This window comes from Panthera tigris, chromosome E3 (assembly GCF_018350195.1).
Source record: "Panthera tigris isolate Pti1 chromosome E3, P.tigris_Pti1_mat1.1, whole genome shotgun sequence".
Lineage (NCBI taxonomy): Eukaryota > Metazoa > Chordata > Mammalia > Carnivora > Felidae > Panthera > Panthera tigris.
In genome coordinates, this window is record NC_056675.1 from 1,796,298 (window position 1) to 1,821,817 (window position 25,520).

Sequence of the window (25,520 nt, forward strand, 5' to 3'; positions counted from 1 at the left end):
CACGTGTGGATCTTTTGACACCAAAAAATACACACACTGAGAAAAGCAAAACCAGAAAGTAAGATCAACGAGATGAAAAACGCATCTGTGTGTGGGGTGCCCAGGTGGCTCAGTCAGTTGAGCGTCCGACTTCGGCCCAGGTCATGATCTCACGGTCCGTGAGTTCTAGCCCCGCAGCAGGCTCTGCTGACAGCTCGGAGCCTGGAGCCTGCGTCTCCCCGTCTCTCTGTCCCTCCCCAACTCACACTCTGTCTCTGTCTCTCTCTCTCTCTCTCTCTCTCTCTCAAAAATAAATATTTTTACAAAAATTTTTTGACACATCTGTATGAAAAAAAGAACAGGGAAAAAATAGAAAATGTTCAAGAACAAGCAAGACCCCAAACACAGCAGCAGAACTCTGCTCTCTTCACTCTTGGAAAAGTTTCTATGCCGTGAGAATATGTTTCAACAAGTTTTTTTTAGAGCTGTACGTCCAAGCTGTGGACACGGGGGCCACAGTGGCCAGCGCTGACCAGGTGAGACCACACAGGTGCTGAACGAGGGTCCTCAGCCCTCCCAGCCCGGCGGCCCAAGCAAGGAGACCACTGCGGGGACACGGGGACCCACGCTCACCGTGGCGTCCTGACCACTCAGAGAGGCAGGGCGTGGGAAGCTCCTCGGGCCTCCCCGGCTTCATAGTGCAGGTCAGCAGCCCCGAGGGCTGGCCCTGCACAGCGCGTGGGGGCCCAACCTGCCATTCCAGAGGCCCAGGCCCCTCTCTCCAGCGGCCTGACCGATGGCAGCGGAGGAGGCAGACACGTGCGCCTCAGCATACAGTGTGTCATAGGTCGGGTCTGTGGGTGCTTGTCCGGCCAGGCTCTCCAAGTCACACGGGCCTGGGGAATGAGCACAGAGGAAAGAAGGCAGCCTGTGTGCCGTCAGGGAGAGGCGGCCGCAGGCGGTACACACCGGGCGAGGACAAGGCCCGGAGGACGGTGATGCGGATCCCTGGGACTCGAGCAGGGCGCTTGTTTATTCAGACCTTAGGGACCCCCTGGCCCGAGGGCAGGGCCCAAGCCCCATCCTCCAGAAGCACCCCCTCTTCCACCCAAAGGGCAGGTAAGTCTGGCAGGTGCTCGGGACACTCCAGGACAGGGTCCCTAAAACCACACCAACAACTTCACAAGTCCAGGCTCAGAAAATACGCCAACGACACGTGCGTGTACCTCCAGACCACGCCCTGCAAAGACTCACCCCCGGCGGATAGCGGATGTCGGCAGGCACCGGAGGACCAGGGCCGGGATCAGCGGTGGCAATCGAAGGGATCTTTGGCTTCCTGCACCTCATGTGAATTTCTTACGACAAGAATTCGGGTGTGACAAGTACAAGTACAAAAAGAACGAACACCACCCTGCCACACAATGCACTACATGCAAAGAGCTGCTGGAAACGCCCAGCTGGAGAAGCAGGGGGGTGACAGATGGGGCTCACCCACATACGCTCGACACAGCATGAGCCAGGGCGCAGGGACACAGGGAGAAGGGCATCTGGAGGAGGCGCAGGGGGACAAGGCAGGAGAAGCCCCGGGATCCGGGGATCCAAGAGCCACACCTGCACCACCAGCCACCTGTCATGAGCGGCCCGGCTGCTGAGGAGCCGTGGAATCGGCCAGAGCACCTCCACCCGGCAGAACAAGCATTTACCTTCTGGAAACCTCCTGGCCTGCTGTGTGGCCAGAGCTGCTCGGAGATGTTTGCCAAGGGTGTTCTGGGGCTTAGCTGAACGCTCACAATGAGCGGGACTAGGCCTAGGGGTCAGCCCAGCCCAAGACTTCCTGTGCACACACCAAAAGGTGGACGGCCTTCAGAGGGTCGGAGGACCCTCCACTCAGAGAGGACAGGAAAGTGACAGTCTGCAGCCCGAGCCGTGACAGCCGCTGCTGATGGCCCTGACTGGTGGGCTTCCAGGGAGGAAGGCGTCTCTTTGCTCACAGTGCAGCTGAACGTCGGCTCACACTCAGCCGTGCGTGTGGCATGGCGGGGCCGGGGGCGTGGGGGGTCACCGCACAGGTCACGCTCGAGGAAAGGCGGTCCGGCCCGGCAGCAGCCGCTCCGAGGCTCGCGCCAGCAGGTGCCAGGGCCCCTGTTGAAGCCCGAAGTGCCAGTTTCAACGGGTCTAAGAGACGTGAGACGCAGAGAAGTCTGACTCCCAAAGTGAATGAAGCCTCCAGCTCTCTCCTAGGAAGCTACTCTCCCCAAGAACAAAGCCCCCAGGCTGGGGGTGGGCTTCGGCGGGGGCACGCTACAGCAAGGGGACGAGCCCCCCGTACAAAGTACACAAAACCGGGAATGGAAAATACTGCACAGGAAAACTCGGCTTAAACCCAAAAGGAGGACCGACGCTGACGACTGCAAAGTCACAGGGGCAGTGGGATGTCCCGTTAAGTCAGGTTTTTCTTGATAACGTGGTACAGGAATGTGGGGAGGTGGTGCTGGGGTCGGGGGCATCCTGTCACCAAGCTCTGAGTTGGGACAAAAGCTGGTATTCGTCCCAGGATGGGGAGAAGCAGCTACTGTTTTCCCGAAGAAAAGGATGAATTCTGTATCCTGGACGTGGACCAGGTTCTGATAGGGTCACCATCAGTGCCTGTCCCTGCTGTACCCAGCCCTGTGGCCACTGAGCTGGAGGTCAGACGCTCCAGAGCCAGTGACCACTGATGGTCCCGAGACCACAGGCACCCACAAAGGTCACCTCTCTTGCCCCTACATGACACGTTGGCCACGTGGCGGGCCACGGCCGTCGGTACAACTTCTAAAGCTGCCCATTTCCGAGATAAACAGAGAAAAGTCACTCTTTCCCCCACGGACAGTGGGCCGGCCAGTGACAGAGACAGTCTGTGGCTCCAGCTGCCTGCCACTCTCCGGCCCCACGCAGGCACCCAAAGGCCCACAGGACAGCCCGGAAGCCAGCAGATCCCCGAACCACTGCAGGTACCCCAAAGTCAACGAAGTCCGCACGCTGTCACAGACCGACCTCCCCACCGCCACGCCGCCCGACCAACTACTGCCCCTCAGCGGCCCTCCGCGTGGGCCTCCACCGCCCGTGCGGGTCTGCAGGCGGCTGCTCAGGTGCCCGTCCCGTCCCCCCTCTGCTGGAGCCGCGGCCCCCCTTCCTCACCATTCTCTGCTCGGTGTCCAGCGCACGGTCCCTGAGTTCCGCACCGAGCTGGCTGCGAATCTCTGCACCGACACCCCCTCAGGGCTCCCCCGCACCCTCCCGGGACAGCCCAGTCCTCCTCCGGCTCCTTGCCAGCCCTTCCCCGCTGGGCGCCTCCTGCCCCGGCCAGAAACCCACCTCTTACGTTCCCTCCCCGCCTTGCCCCAGGCTGGACCCCCCAACGTGAGACTCTGGGTCCTGCATTCTGGGGTTGCCCACCTGCCTCCTGGACAGCTCCATGCCGGAGGGCACCTGCCTGCTCCTCCAACCACACTCCTCTTGTCTTCTCTGTTTCTGGAAACCGAACGGGCCGGGCCAGCCGCCAGGACAAGCCTGTAGTCCCTGGGGCCGCGTCCAGGCCACTTGCCCCCACTGCTACAGCGTCAGCACAGACCCGGACACGGCTGCTCACACGGGCTCTGCCGCGACCGTCGGGTGGCCTCCTGGTCCAGCCCCTGGAGCCCGTACTGGCCTCTGAGCATCAGCCTGCAACTCAGCAACCACAGCCAGTCCTTTAGAGTGTGAGTCAGGTCCCACGCCTCTTGTCCAACTCGGCAGTGCCTCCACGACGCCAAGGAGACGCCAAAGACGCCACCGGAGCTTACGAGGCCTGGCGCAGCCTGGCCTCCCAGACGCCCACCTCAGGGCCTTTGCACGTCCCGCTTCTGGAAGACTCTCTTCCAAGGTGTCTGTGCGGTACACCCCTCATCAGCTCTCTCGGGTCTCTGCTCAAATGTCCCCAAGGCCTCCTCCAGGTCCACCCCCACCACCCTGTTCTGAACTGTAGCGCCGGCCCGCCCCAGCCTCTGTCCCGTGGCCCCACACCCACTCCTTCACAGAGCACCTCAGTGAGATGTGCCAGGTCTCACCCACTTCCTTACTGGTCCTTCTGCTTCGACCGGAATGCAAGCCCAGGCGAGCCAGAGGCTGTTTGCTTTCTCCCACTGGCCATGAACTAGAACAGCCCCCGGCACGGAAGCAGGTTCGCAATCAGGAGCGGTTAAATGGACACGCGACCACGCCACCTTTGCAGAACGGTAACCGTCCAACCAAAATGCGTCCAACCGGAGCTGGAACTCAGACCACTGGCTTACCGGTCAAACACGTCACGGCCCACCCGTACGCTGGAGTCTGTTCAAAATAAAGAGAAGAGCAGACCCCGTGTCTGTGTTCACACAGGGAGGCCTGGAAAACGGCAGGACTAGATGAAAACATGAGCGGCAGGACGTGAGTACCATGCACCTTTTGTGGGAAAGAAATACGACACGTGCACACAGAGCTGTGCTGGTCTGTGTTCGCAGAACAATGTCCAGAAGGACACAGGACAAAAGCAGCGGCTTCCTGTAGGACAGGATGAAAACCGGGCAGGAGACCTAGCGCTACCTACCTCTTTCATAAGTTTTAGTAATCACGCCCAGGAAATACAATACCTACTCAGAAAACAATTTGGAAAACTTAGCACTGTAAACGCACGCTGCGGAATTCGACGGAACACAAACGTCTTCTCAAAAGGAAAGCGTTATCCCGTAAGTTAGCGCATAAAAATCTAACTGCAGCCGTTTATAACCAAACGACCGCGCATCCTGCGTCAGGAGCGTTCGCCACGTATGACGGCATGATCTGCTCTCCAAGGGAGGCTCTCCGAGTGCCGGCGGAAGGCTTCCTAGCTGGGAGGGCAGGACGGCGGACTGATCCCGATCGTTGGCTGACGTGAGGAGCCCAGCGCTTTCCTCTCACACATCTCAAACGTCCTCACGGAAACCGTGACGCGTACGCGGGGTCGTCCCTACGCGGCAAACCTCTTGCCCCGCGGCTGCGCTGACTGGAGTCTCACCTCATATTGTTTACGCAAACCCCGGATCGGAATCCACGCTTCTGGCTTTGCGTCTTGCAAACGGACACGTGCGATCTGCCTAAATTTTACCACCCTTCCTCTCAATGTTGCAGTCAGCTCACCATGTTCAACGGCAAACTTTGGGCAGTTTTCCTCGGAGACTCTCCAAAGCCCTCAGCTTTGCGTTCACGGAGACACCGTTCCCTTACCACTTAGTTTTCATCAGTCTCCGTGACGCCGAAGAAGTTATGTGGCTGTGGCAACACGTGCACGGGACGGAGACGGGCGCTTCTCGGGCGGGGCCGCAGCACCTCGCGTGGGCAAGGCTCGGGACGGCCGGCAAGTTCCGCAAAGACGCAAGGAGCCAGGGCTGGCTCCGCGGCGGGGGCGGCGACGAGTCCTCAGAGGAACCATTGTTCTTCGTGACTTAAGGGTCGAGACAGGGCCGCACACGCCCCTTAAAGACGTGCTTTTTTCTGTGTATAATACGTTTCGTGTGTTTAAACACCAGCCGGCGGCCCAAGCACCCGCCGTGCTGCAGGAGGGTTTCAGGCTGTTTCAGGCACAGACGGGAGCAAGGCAAACCCGTTAGATGACAGAATCCGAGTCCACAGAGCCACACGGAGGGCGGAGGGAGGAAGGGAAGGAATAAGGGGTGTGGGGAACCAGGTGCCCTGCTGGGTAGCGACCCCGCCCTCGAGGAGGGCAATGACATGATGCGGGTCAGGTCAGGACCGGTGGGTAACAGGCCGTGGCTCGCTGACGGAACGTGAGTCCACGGGTCCATGTTTAAGAACAAGCCTGGGGCTGGAATTCCAGCCACTGCAGCCCACCTCCAATCGGCGACGCCTGCAGCGTGAGACCTCCGAGTTTCCCCGCCTCGGTCAGGCCTGTCGGGGAGCGAGGCCCCTCCTTAAGTGACTCTGGCACAACTACGGGCTCCCCGCGTGTGGACTCCCCACGTGGACAGCCGCAAGGCGAGCAAACTCCTGGCTGTGGTCAGCAGCGGGTACCAGACACTGCCGTCCACCGGCCAAGCCGGCGTACCTGCTTCAGGGAAACGAGTTACACGGGTCCCCTGACACGTGTAAATAAAACGAAGAACTTTCAAACTTACACTTGCTGCCTTCAAATTCCTTCCCCCAGCTCAGGCAGGATTAAAAGGACTTCAAAGCAGCCCGGGTCCCAATTAAGCCGGTGTGACCACCCCAGGGATGCTAGAATATTCTTCACACTAACAAGAGGTACTCTTTGAACTGTCTGAGCTAAAAAAAAAAAGCTCTCAGAAGCTTTCAAACAAATGCCACAATTTTCTCTCCCTGTTCCCTGGCTCTTGGGAAAAGCTGATCTTTTGAACGCTTTAAACATTCAAAAAGGCAGCTTCACAGGGCCCCAAAGACCACTTCAGCCAGGGGCTCGGAACAAGGGCAGCCAGTGGGGGGCTCGGCCCGGCTGGACACAAGCGGGCACGTCCACCCCGTAAGTGAGCACCGCCGGCAGATCCGCGGGCGGGGAGGACGGGCCTCATCTTGCACACCACACCCAAACGCTCCTCCCAGCATCGGGAAGGCCCACCTGGGAGGCCGGGCTGGCGTCTGGAGGGGACCGCAGCTCACAGGCGAGGTCTGCTTCCACGGACAGGGGCACCCCGGCCCCACAAGCGGGAGGACACGGCAGGTGGGAACAGCGTGAGCCATCGGGGATGTCACGTTCGCATCCGCACGCACGCCGTCACTCAGATGCGCTCGGCCGCCACTTCCGACGATCTACTCCAGGGCCGTGGCCCTCCCTGTTCAAGCATTAGAAAACCCTGGACGATAAAATCAGCACCCCCCGACCCTCGGCCCACCCAGCCTGCCTGCGAGGATTCCTTTCAGCAGAGGCAGTGGGTGGACGGCAGGGCAAAGGACAGAGGGCAAGTCAGGTGGCTACTTGGGAACAACCAAAGGCAGCGCAGGAACAGAGGATGTCGGAACGAGGATGCTGAGGCAACAGCCGGAACGAGGAAGACGCTGAGAACGTGCTGAGCAGCACAGGAGAGGGGGTGTCAGAACCAGGCAGAAGCCGCAGGCATGGTGGAGGCCCGGGCAGCGGGCTCGGGGGGGGGGGGGGGGGGGGGGGGGGAGCTCCAGCAGGCTGTGCAGCCCCAGGCATGTTACGGCCCCTTTGTGAACCGGGTCTACACTTCCTCCGGTCAGGAAGGGCCCGGGGGAACAGGACCTCTCCTCCTGATCTAGGATTCTGTTTGCAAAAACAACGGTGCCCAGTGAACCGGGTCTCTGTGATGACAGGAGCCACGTGGGGGACAAGCCCGGCAAAGCGAGGTCGCCAGACCAAGGGTGCACATGAGCGCTGGGTCCCTGAGGCACAAACCCAGGAGGGGGCTCCGGGAGGGTCAGGGCACACCGCACATGCTCGGGGCTCGGGGTCCGGACGTGTGGCCCCGTGGCGAGTTACACGAGTTCCCCGAGACGCCGGGTTTTATTCTGAGCAGGACAGCGACATGGTCCCGGTCGTCGGCGTGTAGAAAAAGCGTGTCTTGCTGTCTGTAGCAAGGAGAACCGACAACGGCCCAGCTCCCCCCACGGCAGGGAACTGACACCAGCACGACACGGGACGGCACTAGGCAGCCAGCACACGGGGCCGCGGGCGGATGCTTTGAGGACGGCGCGTGAGGACCAGGGACGACCGCGAAGGCTGCAGCTCCCACCCACGGGACCACCTGCCTCCGTCTGTGCACCGACGCTGAGGGTCCAGGAAGATGAACGGGACCCCCAGGGAGTGGCTGCCGCCCAGGACTCGGGCGGGGAGGGGGTTTTCCACCTGCACGTATCTCGCTATCTTGTAACGCACGTTCTGTGCGAGACACGATGAAGAACAAAGTCCCACAGCCACCTTGTTCTACTTGTCAAGAAAAACAAATATTTACGAACACGAGTGGTCTCCCAACTGGTAACACCAAGAGCACGCGGCTGCAGGGGATGTGCACTTGGACGTCCCCACAGGCCGGGCACCGCGACCCACGAGAGGCCAGTCATCGCACCACAAGAACACAGAGAAATAAGCAGCTGGGGGGTGGGGGTGCTGAGGGGCTCCTGGAAGGCTCCGTGGGAAGACAGGTTTCAGACAAAGCCTAAATACTGAGCAAGCATCCTCCCAGAGAAGAGGACATCGTGGGCCCCGCACTCAGGCCCCAGGGACCCTGGGCCTAGGTCACGGACTCTGGCCACGACTCCCCGACCTCACGGGATCCATGAGGCAGCTCTCTCCAGCCACGCGGAGGGCCCGTGGAGGGACGCCAATGCCAACCTCCTAGGTGTCACCAAGGCGTCACAGGGTGAACAAAGCCAGCCTGGACGTCCCATTCTCAACAGAATCTGATGGACTGTGGCCACCTAAGGAACTGTGCAAGGCACGATCGCTGGCGCCAGGGACAGTCCGGGCAGGGCCACGGAGGCAGAGTCCAGGCCCAAGGGGCACCTGTCAGCCACGCAAAGAAATGCGGCTTGGTCGCAAGAGCAACAGGCAGAATGACTGCCCAGAGCTTCACTGACAGACAGCCCTTGGGAAGCCGCAGTGAAGAAGGATCTTAAGAGGTCACGGTGGAGACAGCTGGCCGCTGGTGACGTTTTAACCGCATGACAGCAGTGAGCACAGCCAAGGCTGGCGCGACCTGGAAAATGCTCTGGAGACAGATTGGGAGGCGGCGGCGATGCGCTGGCGGGGAGGGGGGCGAAGACGAGAACCGGGGGCTGGGCCGGGCGCAGAGCAGACACGGTGCCCTTCCCTGAGACGGGGAACGGGGCCAGGCGCCGGGCTGGCCGTCCCAGGGCGGGTTCCTCACAACAATCCCCAGGCCTCAGCGGGAACAGGGAACTTGTCGTAAGAGGCAGAACTTAACGCCGACTCCAAAGGGCCGGGTTTCCGGGCCGTTGCACGCGGAGGCTGCGCTTGAGAGAGGGGGCAGGAAGGAAACGGGACAGAGCCCTGACAATCCCAACATTCAGCCGAGGGGCAGCGGCACAGAGCGCCGAGCTGACCGACCCTCCCAGGTCACCGGCAAGGGGACCAAGGAATCAACAAAGCCAAGATTAGTAATTTCTAAAAGCGGATAAATAGGGCGCCTGGATGGCTCAGTCAGTGAAGCGTCCGACTTCAGCTCAGGTCATGATCTCACAGCTCGTGGGTTGGAGCCCCGCGTCGGGCTCTGTGCTGACAGCTCAGAGCCTGGAGCCTGCTTCGGGTTCTGTGTCTCCCTCTCTCTCTGCCCCAAACCTGCTCGTGCTCTCTCAAAAATAAAATAAGCATTAGAAAGGAAAAAAAGAAACCGGAATTATACCTTCTAGATCCATCCATGTCATCGCAAACGTAAAGCTCTCATCCCTTTCAACGGCTGAGGAACGTTCCGCCGGGTACGTATGCCCCACGTGTTCTCTGCCGGCTCATCAGTCGATGGACGTCTGGGCCGCTTCCACAGACGGCCTACTGTCCATAGTGCTGCTACAGACATCGGGCTGCATGTGCCCCTTTGAGTTAGCGGTTTTGTTTCCTTCGGGTAAACACCCAGTAGGCGATGAACAGACTCTTAATCTTAAATCAAGAGGGGAGATGGGTGGGGGATGGGTGAAACAGACGATGGGGATTCAGAGCGCGCTCCTGGCGGCAAGCCCTGAGGGACGCACGGCAGCGTTGAATCACTACACCGTGCACCTGACACCCAGGACACGGTAGGTCAACTCTGCGGAGAAAATAACTACACGTATACACGTGTGAGATGCTGGAAGGCTAAGCATGTAAATGACACTGGTGAGACCGGCTGTGGCTAGAAGGACAGGAAGCTGTCTTAAAAACAGGTATCTTCCTTCCTGGGTCACGCTTCCCGCCTGCACACGGGGCATTCTCGATGCGAAGGAGGACTCTGCACGCTGGAAGCGCGTGCCGCCTTTACCTTCTCCCGTATCCTAAGAAACCTAGTCCCTCGTTGAAACTTTCTACGTTTAAAAAAATGAGCATCCCTTAAAAAGAACGTACGACTAAAATCACACCGAACAGTGAACTGTTAACGGCCTTCCCTGAAGACTGAACAAACGAGCTGCCGATGACCACAGCCGCTATTCCACGCCGGCCTCGCCCATTAACAGGCCAGGAGAAGTGAGCACCTGGGTGGCTCAGTCGGTTCTCGATTTAAGCTCAGGTCGTGATCCCGGGGTCACAGGACCAAGCCCCGTGTCACGCTGACCGCGCGGAGCTGCTTGGGATCTTCTCCCTCCCTCTCCCTCTGCCCGCCCCCCACTCTCGCATGCATGCTCTCTTCCTCTCTCTCAAAATAAGTGAACTTTAAAAACAAAAATCCAAGAAAAGAAAGGCAAGATCAAAAGAGAGAAGTAACTGTCTTTATTTGCACACAGCACCATCATTCACATAGAAAACCTTAAAGAATCTAAAAAAAGCTCACCGACGCTAAAAGTAGACTGAGCAGAGTACACGGCACAAGGTCAATATACAAAATGTATATTTCTCATGTTCTGACTAGCAGCAAAATCTAGAAAGTGAAATTTTTCAAAATTCTACTCAAAAACAGCATCAAAACTATAAAAGTATTTAGGATTCAATTTGTCCAAAGGTGTCCTCTTCACAGAAAGAAACACTAGAAATAACTGCGCGGTCAGTTTCGCGGCCAAGAGCTGTCAACCCAGAAGAGCTCCCCAGAATTCTTCCGTGTGAACCTGCGTGAGTCGCTGTTACTGGTGTGGACTTGGGGAACCAACCGCGTGCTTCGGCGGAAGTCCCTGGAAACCCGTCAGGGCCCCGATGCTCCGAACGTTTTCACCTGAGGAGAAACACTCCTCAAGACCCCTATCCGAAGTCCGTCTCCCACGGCAGACCCCGCAGGCGCTGTGCCCGGCGGCAGGTGGTCACAGCTGTGACGGACCACGGTGCCGGCGCCGGTGACGACGTCAACCGCTGCTGACCACGACGGGCCTCTCCGCCCTGAGTCCAGCACCCTGCGGGCCGGTGGCTCCCGGACTTGCCCGAGGAGTCCGACCAAAATAAAGATGGCGAGGCCCTCCCGCGCCTTCCGCGATCTCTACGCGCGGTGGTCTTTCCTACGCTCCCCAGTGTCTGGTGTCAGAATCACTCCACATTACACCTCAGGGTGGTTTTCTCCCCATAAAAACCACGCTCATCCATTTCGATGAGTCAGATGTTAATACCCACTTACTTCTTTGAAAACAGGATTATTCATCATCCTTACACACATCTCGCCTAACTTTTTAACGTCGTGTTTTCATCTCTGCCCCAGAAACCATCCAATTTCATCTGCTGCGTTATTCTTCTTTATAACAACCTCAGTAGACGGTTCACACTTGAAAATTATCAGGAATAAGTTAACCAAAGCCATTAAGCCTCTGTCATCTGCGGGGCCGGCCTGGAGCTGTACGAGCACCCAGACCCCGGCTGGTGTCTTCCCCGGAGGACGGTCTCAGAGGCTCCCGGAGAAGAAGTGAGCCAGGCATCCCCAACTTTCGGCCCCTCGGTGCACAGACTCAGGGTGCAGGCCCAGACGTGACAGCATTCAGACAGTGTTCTGACGCATCAGTAAACGGTCAGGACTTCCTGATTTTTAGTCAGGAAGAACATGATTCCAGACTTCGGTGAACCCAAAATGTCACAAGGTAAGAATTACACAGAACTAATGAACTACAGAGGGACCCTTTACTGGGGTTCTTTGTGGATGTCGTTTGAAAGTTCCACTTTCTTGATACTTAAGGTACTTCCTTTGGAAGCTTTCTGTTTTCTTTATTTATTCTGAGAAACAGGGGAGGGGCAGAGAGAGAGAGGGAGAGAAGAATCCCAAGCAGGCGCGGCACAAAACCCAATGCAGGCCTCGATCCTACAAACCGTGAGATCGTGCCCTGAGCTGACACCACATCCAGAGACTCAACCGACGGAGCCCCCCAGGCACCCCTCTTGTGAGCTTTCTAACCAACAATTTAGTGACCTCGGCTCTGATGAAAGTAAAATTTGCAAATGATACCTGACCCTCATTGACACTCCGGAATTTGGAAATTCTCCTTTTCACGGCAATATGGTTATTTGTGTACGTTCTACAAGAACCTCTCTTTTTCAAGAGCCCAGAACTGGACAACTAGACAACCAAAGCCTCACCTGGACGGTGTGTGTTTGAGAACGACGCTCAGTGGATAGAGCACACCAAACCGCTTTTAAGGGTCAGGCGACGACTGCCCTCCGGCAAGGCCAACAAACCCCCAGGAAAACAGCCTGGTCCCTGGCTCACAGGCACTCCGCCCCACGGGTCGTCAGGCCACTTCCAAGAAACCAGGAAATTTAGGATACTCAGGGGGGCCTCAAGAAGAGAGGAGTTCACCGGAATTTATAGGTGTGGCAGGTGAGACCCAGTGGAGAGGATTTACAAGTCCTGTTTCTCAGCCTACACACAGCAAACAGCCTGTAAACGTCCAGCCTGAGATTTCTTATCTGAGTCTCCACAGCAGCTAATGCCGTGCCTGGTTACCGCCGTCCAGCTCCGGGGTTCTGCACAGCCAGAGAAGGCCCACGTGTCCCACGAATACAATCAGTGCACCCACGGCAACGATCAGGTCGAACCTACTGACCCCAGCCGCAAAGAAGCAGCTTTCTCTGAGACTACGACTGTCGTAGAGGGAGGCAAAGTGAAAAGCTTCGAGGGGCGGAGGAAAACGGTAAGCTGGTATCCAGTCTCGATAGCCCTCAAGGCTCTTTCTCGCTCCCGCCATCCTTGACCTACGCCACAGCCTGGTAAGTAGAAGAAAACGGACAGTGAGGCGAAAACTATCCACAGAACTACGCCTTCCACCCGCGAAACACGGCGGCTCCCTGCCCTCTGGACACGGACCATCCCCCATCTAGCTTCCTCGCACAGACTCACCCCCGTTCACTAGAACTACGGCCACAAAGCACAAACAGGTGCGCGCCGATACGGATGGAGGACAGAGCCACCGCGTCCGCGGTGCCGGTCACCCGCACTGCCCTCGCACCCGGCACTGCCAACTTTCTGCTGCTCTTGAACAAGCAGCGGCACCAGAGGGGCGTCTGTTGTCCAAATCTGCTCCTTCGGCAAGAAGGACGACCTTACTGGTGCCGTCGTTAGTATCTGATACAACCTACAAGAGCCCTCCTTCTATTAAAGCTACCAGAACATCACTGCAAAAAATGAAGAGACACGCCGCGAATCAGAAGGCTCAACGCCGTCAGACGGCAGTTCTCTCCAAACTGATCCATAAAACCAGGCACACTCGATAAAAATGACATCAGGATTTTCGCGGATGCTGACGGCCATTTCTAGAACATACACGAGAAGCAAGGGAAACTCTACCGCAAACCATCGGAGGAAAGGACGAAAATGTAGAAGGCCCGTGCTAGTGATTTCAAGACCTACGGTAGAGCCACGGCGTCAAGAAAGCAGCACGGGCACGAGCATATGGATTCCAGAAACAGACCGCCGCGTACACGCAACCTTCATCTGGTCACAGTCACAACGGTAAAGGAAAAAGAGCGGCTTTTCCAAAACCAGTGTTAAACTTGATCAGAGAAGGAGTCAAAACGGAAGCCCGGCTCCAGCCGCGGGCTGCACGCAAGATGGATCACACAGCTGCGCGTAAGAGATGAGAACACAAAGCTTCTAGGAGAAAACACAGGAAAATTAATTTGCAAGCACGAGATGGCAGAAAACTCCTTAAAGCCTAAAAACCACCCACCATAAAAGAAAAATACCGATAAATTGAATTTCATCAAAACCAAGCCACGCCATCGAGCAAATGCGAAGACATCAGACACTTCATGGCGGTGGTCGACCACGACTATCCGCAAACGAGAGGGGCCTGGCGGGGCTCTGTAATGAGAAGACCGCCACTGACCAGGCAGCCGCCGTCTGTGTGACATCCCACAGCGGAAAGGCGAAGAAAAGACCAGACAGAGGTCTCCAGGGGCAACCACGGCGGACACGGTTCAGAGCCAGCGGGAAGACATACAGTGACGTCTGAGACCCCGCTCTCGGGTCGGGTCTGCAAGTGCCGCACGCGGCCCTCAGCCCTAGCGGCTGCGTGCGTGTGCGCACACACACACACACACACACACACACACACTCGTGTGTGTGAGTTAGCGTTTTCTGCACATAAACCGTGTCACCTGCGCTGTTACGTCCACCTCTTCCCGTCCCATCCTCGTGCCTTTGCCCTCCATCCTCACGTGACTGTCCCGGGCGAGGTGAGCCGGGCTCCTGTCTGCACTCCCCCTCCTCCCCCCTCCCCTCCTCCTCACAGTGGGCAGGCACCAGTGACCCGGCCTCCTGCGTGGACCCCCTGCCCACTGCTCAAACCCGCTGCCGGCCTTATCCAGGGCATCTTATCTTCACGTCAGTCATTGCACGTTTCAACTGCACAATTTCTATTGTGTCCCTTTCTATGATTTCCGTGCATTAATATTCTCTACTTCTGTTGAGCGTTTTGCCTGCGTTTAAGTTGCCCTTTCCTGTTTCTCTGCGCGTCTCGTACTTGTTGTCGGGAAGGGGGCATTTCGAATAGTCACGTGGCAGCTCGGGACACCGGGACCCCCGCCCCACCTGGGAGGCCGCGTGCCGTGTGGATCCCGTGTCCCCAGCTTCTCCCCGGCTGTGCGCGGCACCGAAGGCTGCCCGGCCCGGCCGCAGGAAACACAGATCGCGGCCGTGAGCCAGCGCGGCACGCCCAGGCAGACAGCGGCGACAGACACCGGCAACAACGTGGCTGGGGGGGGGGGGGGGGGGCGGGCTGGAGGGTGGCATGGCACAGCCGCCGTGGAAAACTTGGGCAATTCCTCGGAAAGTGAAATCAAGAATTACCCTCCGGCCCGGCAACTCCATCCTAGGTGCTTACCCAAGATAAGCGAGGACACAACCACACAGAAGCCTGTTCGTGAGGGCTCCCAGCACCACCAGTCACAGCCCAAACGGCTATCGGCTTTGAGCGGATGAACAAAATGCAGTACATCCATCCAAAAGGGTAGGATTCACGCACGAAAGTCACGAGGTACAGAGACGGGCGACCACGTGGAGGAACCCTGCAGAGGTTACGTTAAAGTCAAAGAAACCAGACGCAAGGGCCTCGTGTGGGATTTTACGAGAAGCACCCGGAGGAGGCAGGTCCACACAGAGAGAAAACAGACCCGCGGTCGCAGAGGCCGGAGGAAAGAAGGCGGCGTGGCTGCTAAGAGGTGCGGGATTTCATGTGAGGGCGGTGAAAATGTTCTGGAATCGGGGCTACGGCTGCACCGTCTTGGGAGTATCCTCACAATATACGCTTTGAAACAGTCAACTTGATGGAACACAAATTACGTTGCGGCAGTTAAATGAAACACACTAAGAAACGAGAAGCCGGGCCATCGACTCGGCGGGAATACTGGCAGGGCACACAGACAGTTGCCCTTGAAGCACACAGGCACCAGCTGCTGGGCCCCCCCATGCACACTAACGGTACGGTGCTGTAAACGCACTCCCTCTTCTGCGTGATTCTCTTAGGAACATTCTCTTTTCCCCAGTTTATTCTGAGAATACGGTACAGAATACGTGTAACATATAAAACACGCGATTGACTATGTTATCAGCAAGCTGGTCAACAGCAGACGGTTAGTAGTTAAGTTTTGGGGGAGTCAAAATTATGTGCAGATTTTTGACCATGGGGGGGAGGTCGGCACACTTAGCCCCCGCGTCTCTCAAGGGCCAACAGTCTGCGTAAAACACCCCTGCCGTGTACCAGGCCGTGGTGGTTGTCTCGAGCAAAAGCACTTCTCTGTTTGACGAGCCGATTTTTGTGGAAAACCATTTTCCTTGAAAACATGACTGACAAACAACAGTTACTCAAACCTGAGTATCTGGTACACAATTCTCACAAGGGAGTTGAGGGAGTTTCTCACCTCCGACAAAACAACCAAGAGTATTTGCTGCCAATGACAATGTGAACTTTTCAAATACCAATTAGGATTTTTAAAAATTTCTGTCTGCCACCATAAACTTCACAAGGTCATATTTCTAAAAGACTTTTCAGAATCTGTTGGCAATGTGATGTTTTAAGATGTGTAATAAAACACAGTAACATTTATAACATCTGCACAACTCAGTGAACTGGTATTTGTCAAACGGCCAATGTGTGGATAAAATATCCACTCAAAGAACAAGACAGACCAATGAATTTCAATGCAAGAGCTTGCACAGAACGAGGGGTTGGAGACACCGTGGACAGGGCTTCAGTTTCCACACGGCAGTGGGCCTCTGACACATCATCACTTGCACAAGCCTTCACGCTAAGATGCAAATACGAATCAAAGCAATCAACAAATTCATGCCACCCCTGTCAACATTCCAATGACTTTTGCAGAAACAGAAAACTCAATCCTAAAATTCATATGAAATCTCAAGGGACCCAAAATAGCCAAAACAATACCGGTGGGGGGGGGGGGGGGGGCGGTCATCATAGTGGGAGGGCACATGCTTTCTGATTTGACAACTTATTACAAAGCCACAGTAATCAAAACAAAGTGGCACTGGCATAAAAAACAGACATGCACGCTCGTGGAATACAGCCGGGAGCCCAGGGGCGCCCGTGGGGCTCAGTCGGTTGGGCGTCCGACTTTGGCTCAGATCATGATCTCACCATTCATGAGTTCAAGCCCTGCACTGTGCTCTGCGCTGACAGCTCAGAGCCTGGAGCCTGCTTCGGTTTCTGTGTCTGCCTCTCTCTCTCTCTCTCAAAAATGAACATTAAAAAAAAAAGAACAGAGAGCCCAGAAATAAATCCTCGCAGACACGGGTCAAATGATTTTCAACAAGGGTGCCAAGACCATTCAGTGGGGAAGGTCACTAAACGGTGCTGGGGGCCCCGGACATCCATGTAAAAGGAAGGATTCTGGACCCCTACTCAAGATCATATACAAAATAAACTCAAAATGGATCAAAGGCCTACAAGTAGGAGCTAAAACTGCAAGTAAGACTCAGAAGGAAACACGAGGGGAAAGCTTGCGGACCCTGGACTTGGCGATGACTCCAAAGCACAGGTAACAAGGGAAAGAGAGAAGCCGGACTCAGTCAAAATTGACCACTTTTGAAGAAGGACACCAGCAGCAGAGCGGACGGCAGATCACATGCTCCGACACGCCCCAGCACCCAGAACACAAAGGATTCCCGAAAGTGAGCATCCAGAGAACAAACAACGTGAGTGCGGGCTGGCAAGGGACGAACACACGCGTCCGCAAAGACACGCAGAGGCCAACGAGCACATGGAAACACGCTCCCCGTCCCTCGGCACTAGGAACGTGCAGACGGAAACCAGTGAGCTACCACCTCGCACTGGTGAGGGCGCTTCCCGTGAAAACAAACCAAACAACAGCAGCAGCAAAGAGCAAGCAGAGAACAGGTGTTGGCAAGAAGGCAGGGGGAGCCCTGTGCCCTGCTGGCGGGAACGTAAAGTGGGGCAGCGACAGAGAACACGGCACGGTGATCTGTCGAAACAGCCAACACGGAACCACCACGGGAGCCAGCAGCTCCGAGTCTGGGTACAGACCCCCTGAACGGAAAGCGGAGTCTGGAAGAGACGCCCGCACCCGCGTTCAAAGCAGCAGAGGTCACGACGCTCCGAGGGGAGGAGGCAGCAGTCCGAGGGTCTGCGGCCGGAGGAATAAAGCAGCCGGGGTCTGTACGCGGCGGATTACGCATCAGCCTCAGACAGGAGGGAGATGCTGACACCCGTCAGCGCGCGGGTGAGCCGAGGACGTTCCGCTAAGTCAAACTCAAGAGCGGACTCTGAACGCGTTCACTTCTGCCAGGTCCCTGGAGTCCTCAAATTCACGGGGACAGAGAGGAGATGCGGCTGCCGGGCGCTGGGGGAGGGGAGGGACAGAGGGGCTGGGAAGAGGAGGAAGTCCTGGAGGCGGGCGGTGCGGACGGCTGCACGACCGCGTGCGTGCCAGAGAGGTGCAGGCCTGAAGATGCCCGAAATGCCACCTTGCACCCACGCATACTTTACCACAATAGAGAGAAAACCCGTAACCTGTTTGGCAACCGTGCCCAACGAGCCACAACCGTCTGAAAAGCCGATTAGAGTGCGTCTGCCCTGAGTGCGGGGAGTGGGCGCCTGAGCACAGCGGTGGGAGGAACGGAAAAGGGCACAGCCCCAGCCGGAGACCGTCCCGGAGCTAGAGGCGTGCTAGTGCTACACATAATCGTGTCAATTATGAAACATTTTAGGTACAAAATAAGTTTGTAAAGTTAGAACGAAAAATACAGAAAGCATCCTCACCCGCCACGGGACACGCGATCACACACCCTTCCACGCAGCTCGCGGTTCACCTCGAGGAAACACCACCGCCGACACGTAGACGCACACAGGTTATCATATACGCACGGCATTACTTGTAATTGCAAAACACCAGAAACTACCTGCGTACTAAGCCCGGGACACTGGCTGAAGAATTAGGATACAGCGCACATGACGGGGTACGAGGTCGCTATAAGAAGAAAGAGGAGGGGCGCCTGGGTGGCTCAGTCGTGAAGCATCTGACCTCGGCTCAGGTCACGATCAGGGGTTTGTGAATTTGAGCCCCGTGTCGGGTGAGCCCCGCTCCTCTCTCTCTGCCCCCCTGCTCACGTGTGCCCGTGCTGGCTCGCTCGCTCTCTCCAAAAAAAAAAAGAAAAGAAAAAGAGTATTGATAAAAACCAATCGTGCATTGATTTTCAAGAGATATTGTCACGTAAGACAAAGTGCCTAAGAGTATATACAGAATGCTGCCTTTCGTGGGGCAGAAGAGGGAAGAAAATATGCATATTCCTCTTAATTACAAACAGTAACACAGGAGGGATACACCAGGAAAAATAAATAAAATAGGTTATCTCCAAGGGAAGGGAAGACTCGAACGGAAGGGGCCCGGGATGGAAGACACTTCTTTGGATTTGCCTCCATGTACAGGTGTGACAGTCTAAGACGTACTAAGGCTCCATACGTTGAAAACAGTCGAATGAGAAAAATAACTCCAGGGGAAAGGCAAGCAGAGAAAGTATCCCAATTAATTCAAATGAGTATCATAAAGGCTCAAGAGTAAAAAGGAGGGAAGGGAAGAAAGGAGAGAAGAAGAAGGGTGTAGAGGGGAAGAGAGGAGGGTGGAAGGGGAGGGGGAGGCAAAGGGATGGAGAGAGGAAGGGGGAGGAGGGGAGAGGGGAAGGGGGGGAGAGAAGGAAGGGGAGAGGAGGAAGCAGAGGAGGGGGGAAGGGAGGGCAGGGAAGGAGGGGGAAGGGAGGGGCAGGGGAGGAGGGGAGGAGGGAAACTTACTCGAGAGGATTCCTGGGAACAACCCAGCATCTACCAAGGAACCTGCATGTGGAGTAAACACGGGCCAGCGAGGAGGAAACGTACAGTGACAACACCAGACGCCCAGGACCTGTCACCCCAGACGAGGCAGCACTGCAGGGACAGGAAGCAGAGGGGAGGCAGGAGTCCGCCAGGGAACTTCGGGGGCGTGGAGGCACTCCGCACTCTGACTTCAGGGCGCCGACTTGACCGTTAACGTGTTTGTCACGTCGTAGAATCGAACCCATTTTAAAGGCTGGCTTCACCTTACATAAATCATACGTCAACAAATTTGGCTTATGAAAACCAGCAGTTGTGTAAAAACGTCTGCATAAGCACGTCTGTCTGCAGGCTCGTGTGCGTGGCTGTGTGTTATGTGGCAGGCGGTGATGATTTCAGGAAGGAAGGACAAGGGGACAGGCGCGGGGAAGGAGTTCTGCAGCCTCAACGTTCTCTCCGGATTCTGTGGAGTCTGTACAACTTTTTGGGGGAACACAGCACAAAAAATCAATCACAAACCACAATAAAACTTATTTTCTGGACTTCAGAGTTAACACGTTAAATGCTGTAAGTCAGAATTTGGGGTTAAAAGACTTACAAAATATGTTTCTACGACAAACAGGTTAATTTTTCTGCACTGTCACAACTAGAATTGTTCTCTTTAACCACAGGAGTAGTTACTTTTTGTTTCCAATTTTGTCCACATAAACAGAGCGGGTGGGCGAGCATATCCCACCGTGGCTCCCATGTCCCTGCCTCCCAGAGTTGGCACTGTGCTCACCCCTCCCCTGAGTCACAGGTCCCCTCCAGGCTGGACGGCCCCTCCTTGACAGTCACAGATCCCCTCCAGGCTGGACGGCCCCTCCTGGACAGTCACAGATCCCCTCCAGGCTGGACGGCCCCTCCTGGACAGTCACAGATCCCCTCCAGGCTGGACGGCCCCTCCTGGACAGTCACAGGTCCCCTCCAGGCTGGACGGCCCCTCCTTGACAGTCACAGATCCCCTCCAGGCTGGACGGCCCCTCCTTGACAGTCACAGATCCCCTCCAGGCTGGACGGCCCCTCCTGGACAGTCACAGGTCCCCTCCAGGCTGGACGGCCCCTCCTTGACAGTCACAGGTCCCCTCCAGGCTGGACGGCCCCTCCTGGACAGTCACAGGTCCCCTCCAGGCTGGACGGCCCCTCCTTGACAGTCACAGGTCCCCTCCAGGCTGGACGGCCCCTCCTTGACGGTCACAGATCCCCTCCAGGCTGGACGGCTCTCCGTGATGGTCACAGACAGAGGCTCCCATCTTGCTGGCACTGCTACTCTCCCCCCTCTGGCTCACAAACCCGGCAGGGCCAGGTGCACCACCAAATGATGCTTGCAGAGAGGCGCACGTGACAAGACACCGAGCGCTGCCCGCACGCGCGTGAGCAGGGAAGCCGAGCCTTCTCGGTGCAGCCTTGAGAGGAACACCACCGCAGGTCAGCCTGCCCGGATTCATGACCCGCGGGGACTTAAGGGGAGAAATGCTGTTGTTGAAGCTGCTAAGTCCCAAAGTAATCTGGACCAGGGCAATCGGGGACCAGTGCACGTATGTCCTCTCTCATCTCCAGAACCCGTCCCACAGGCAGGGACCTCAGCTCAGCCAAGCCTTCATCACGGGCAGGAGCACTCCCCCATCAGGCCCACGTGTCAGGCTCCCACCGCCTCTCTCTCCAGGACGGCCCAGAGTGGTTTCCAAGAGTTGGTCAAGCTCCAAACGGCCCAGCAAATGGGACCCTCACTGGTGCTTACTAGGCTGTGCCACAGCCCCTACAGACACCCCTCCACCCCATCCCTCATCAAGACGCAGCACAAAGCCCCAGGGCTCTGCTCCTCCTGGAGCCATTCATAAAATGCACACGAGGCGAGTTCTCCCAGGGGCACCTGGGGGGCCTCAGGTCATGATCTCATGGTTCAGGAGACCCAGCCTCGCGTGAGCCTCACGGCTGACAGTGTGGAGCCTGCTCGGGATTCCCTCTCTTCCTCTCTCTCTGCCCCTCCCCTGCTCTCTCTCTCTCTCTCTCTCAAGATAAATAAACTTTAAACAAACCAACAAGAGAGTCCTCCCCACAGAAAACAAAGCAAAAATAGAAAAACCTGGGGGGTAGGGGGTGGGGGAAGCCTGGAGCCCAGCAGTTAGGTCCAGCTGAGAGCCCCCCTCAACTCTGAAATCTCAAGGAAGCATCTGGACACCTTGGTGGTGCCCTGTTACCTCAGACACAGGTAAAAGTGACAGGCACACCCAGGAGGAAAGGGCACAGGTCAGGGTCTGGGGACAGGACACACACAAGGCCCAGCGATGACCGTGGCTACAAGGTGGCTTTATAGGAGGGGGCAGGTGGGGTGGCTGGACGCAGGCTGTATCCAGGCCACCCACCCGAGCTGCACACTGGTAATGTCCCAAATCCAGCTAACCGAGCCCAGGCACCGCTTCCCAAATCGGGAAATGTCACACGAAGACTATTCCTAGCTTCTCGTGAAGATACGGAGTGTCTTCCAGCACCAGCCACACACCGTTACAGGGCAAGCTCCAGGGGGGTCCCATCCCCCCGTTCCCACCCCCCCCACCCCCCGTGCCTGCCCCCAGCTTGGCCCTCTGTGCAGCTCAGGAAAGGGAACTCCAAAGGAAGGCCCAGCCTGCGGGGACAGTCAGCAACAACGTCCCCGGCACATGGAGGCCCTGGATCAGGAGGGCCGGGAACTCAGGCCCTCGACCGCCAGGAGGAGGTCGCGGCAGGCGTACGAATCCGGGGACACACAGCAAACGACCCTTTCTGAAACAGTGGTGTTTCTCAGAGAGGAAGGAGGTGGCCCTCTGAAAGCCTCTTGTGTTTTTTCCCCCGCGGTTATGAAATGTGTTCGCTCTGTTTACGTCCTTTTTAACAGCACACACGTAATGTAGAATGAGAACGGAGTAACTCGTCAATCATAAATCCGTACTGGGGCCGAGAGGGGAGGCCACCGGAGGCCATGGTCCCCTCCCCGCCCGCCTCAATGGTAAGAGCGGTGGGTGTGTCCAGAAGGCCGCCCCCCCCCCCCCGCCCCCCCCCCGCCCACACACACACACACACACTGGCGACAGCACAGGACAGCGTGAGGAGGTGAGGCCAACTCCCTGGGAACAGGTCTTCCACACAAGAGAATTTACAACAAATTCTGACAACAAGCAGAGGATAGAGGACCTCTTCTCCCTCACCTGCCTCGCTCCTACGCGAGCGCCGTGCCCCAAGGAGATGACAGAAAGGATGTCATTAAGAAATTATTGCAACTTTCTTTTCAATGGTGCTGAAAAGTATATGCAAATCCACCGTGATTACGTTTAAAAATTCCATTTCATGGGATAATCAGACTTCAAAAAACTCAATTTTAGTTTTAATCAGATTTTAACAAGGATATTAAGTCCATTTCGTTTAGAAAAGGGGGAAAAAATGTGAATTTAACACAAAATGTATTCAAGCTTAGCCCCGGGAGATAATTAAATAAAATTAATTTGGCAAGGGCTGTCAGTAAATGAAGGCACAGCAAACGGAGGCTCACACTTCTGACAGAAACAAGCAGCTTCCTGCCACAGAGACGGAGGAAGGGGCGGCGGCCGTCCTGGAGCACGAGGAAGGGGACCGAAGCAGCCCTCAGAGGCAGAAGGCCAGGGCAGCCTGGGGGGGACAGCTGCAGGGAGGGAGATTCCCGGAAACCAGGCTGGCGGGAGCAAGGGGTGGCCTCGGGGTGTCCGTCTGGGCTCTTCCTCCGGCCCTGCAGTCCGGCCATCGGTGGGGGAGCCGCGGGGCCCAGCCAACTCTGGCCGCCCTGAGAAGCCACCTTCCCCGCAGGAACGGGCGGGGCCTCCTGCTCTGGCCCTCCCACCCCGGCCCACTTGGGGTGGGGTGGGGGGGAGGCCCTGTAATATGACCCCGCTTTGCTCAGTGGCGATGCAGGGCCCACACGTACCCTACCATACCCTACCATATCCTCTGCCCGCCAGAGTCACCCGGCAAGCATCTGCGGCATGGAGCAGATCTGACCACGGTCCCCGTCCCGGGAACGCTTAGCCCCGGGGAGAAGGCACAAGCGCTGCCCGTCCGTGGGGAATGACCTTCCCTCCCGACGGCTCCAGGCGCCCCGACAAGGCCTCCCGGCGTGACGCCCACACCACCCGAGTGGTGCCGAACCGCGACTGAGGCGCCCCGATCGGGCACCAGGCTCACCCCCGCTAATGACCTGTAAGCCAGCTCACATCCCACGACCAGATTCTCCCAGAGCGGAGAAGAGGAAGGAAGGAAACCAGTGCCATCCTCTGCGAGTAGAAGTTGTGGGCAAAGGAGAGAGCCAAGTTCCGGGCCGGCAGGCCAGCCCCACACCCCGAAACGGGTCAGCACACCACGGCCTTCAGGGAGAGGGCCGCGCCCGCTCACTTACATCTTGTCCCGGGCAGCTGTCCCACAGGACGACCCACAGTCCTGCTTGGGGCCGGGGTCCTCGAGTGTCATCACGACAAGTCCCAGGTCCCAGGCCACGTTGCCCCCACGCTGGTCATCGCGATCCGTGCTGCAGAGGTGAGGACCGGCATGCCGCTCGGGCCCTATGGGCCCCAGAGCCCCAAATATTTACTCCCCGGCCCTTACAGGAAACACTGGTAGCCTCTGCCCCAAACCCAGCACTCCCAGGCACCCGTTGTTCAGTCACGAAAACTCAAAAAGAAAACTAGCCGAGCAAAGGGACAAAACAAGAGAAAGCACATTTTCCACCAGGAGAAGGCTGTCTCGGTGGGGGACGGGCACGAAGGGCGCAGAGCGGGGGCACCGAGTCCCAGGGATGGCGGGGACAGACAGCAGCCCGCCCGTGCTGAGCAGGGTCAGCACAGGCCTGTCGAGTCACTACGCCGCACACCAAGTGCCACGTCATGTCACCGGAGCTCCAGTTAAAGGGGTGTGGCTCCAAAGGTCCAGGCCGAGCGGTGTGACCCCTTCTGGGACAGCTGAGCTCTAGGAAGCAGTGAGAATGGCCCAACCAACCACTAGGCCGGGAAGAGCTCCTGGCGGCTCTTCTCAACCCTGACCTTCCCAGAGAGCCCGTGAAGAACCGCCCAGGTTCAACGGCGCCTTCTCGAAGCCCAGCGTGCTGCAACGCACCTGCTCTCAGGGGTGAGCCTGTGGCCACGCGTGTTACTGCAACCCTCACGAAAGGCAGCGCGCTCCCGACGCCTGAGCGCAGCAAACCGCAGTGACGCAGGAAGAGCGGAAGCCAGAGAACAAACGGGGAACAGAAGCGCGTGTGTCTAAGTGTCCTCCACGCAGACTCACACGCCACTCCCACCAGTGCAGGAGCTGACACGCGGCGGCCCCCTGAAGCCTCACGCCAGGAGGGAGGAGGGAGGAGGGAGCCTGCCCCGCCCCTAGCTGTGGGAGGACTGTTTGGCTCCACGGAACGGAGAGCAGTTTGCGCGTAATAAAAATTAATTGCTAACCTCCTCACTCAGCCGCCTCCGAGAACAGGAGAGTGTCGTGTCGCTGCCCCTAAAGTTCAATCTTCCTCTCCCAAGTAATTACTGTCTTCCCCTACCTCGCAGAGCCTCCCCCATCTGAAAAGCAAATCCCAGCAGTGCCAGAAGGTGCTCGGCCCTGAGCAAAGGCAGGGAGGCCAGCCCTCCAGCAGGCTGGCAGGCCTTCCTTGCCAAAGTTCGGCTGGGAGCCATCAGGCCTCAAAGAGCTGCTATCAGCCGACAGGCTGCACGCCCGCCTATGTGCTGACGCTCCGCGGGCGAGCCGGTGGGCAGGGCCCCAACAGAAGCCTCAGATGCCAGCAGCGGGCTGCTCGGCTCACAAAGGCGCAGGACCCAGCTGCACGGCACCACGCGGCCAGCCAGATGGACGGAGGTGACGGAGGGCAGCGCCCACCATGCACCGCGACCAGCCAAGCAATCCAACGCAGGCGGCACGGACTTGCCGCACGACCTTGGCCTGTGAGCCCCCAGAAGGTCCGGGGCCTCCTCTGCCGAGCGGGCGACAGCCGGGCCGCCTCGCCCACAGCCGGGAGGGACGGCAACGACACTCCACGCACGCGCTGGCCTGGCAGGCTCTCGGGGTGGCCCCTCCAG

The 25,520-nt window shown here is 57.4% G+C and overlaps 1 protein-coding gene across 2 annotated transcripts in view; it reads right to left on the reverse strand.

The window, feature by feature from the left end:
* Nucleotides 1-25,520, reverse strand: part of MAD1L1 (mitotic arrest deficient 1 like 1) — a 316,953-nt gene that overhangs the window by 263,778 nt on the left and 27,655 nt on the right. The window lies entirely within an intron of this gene.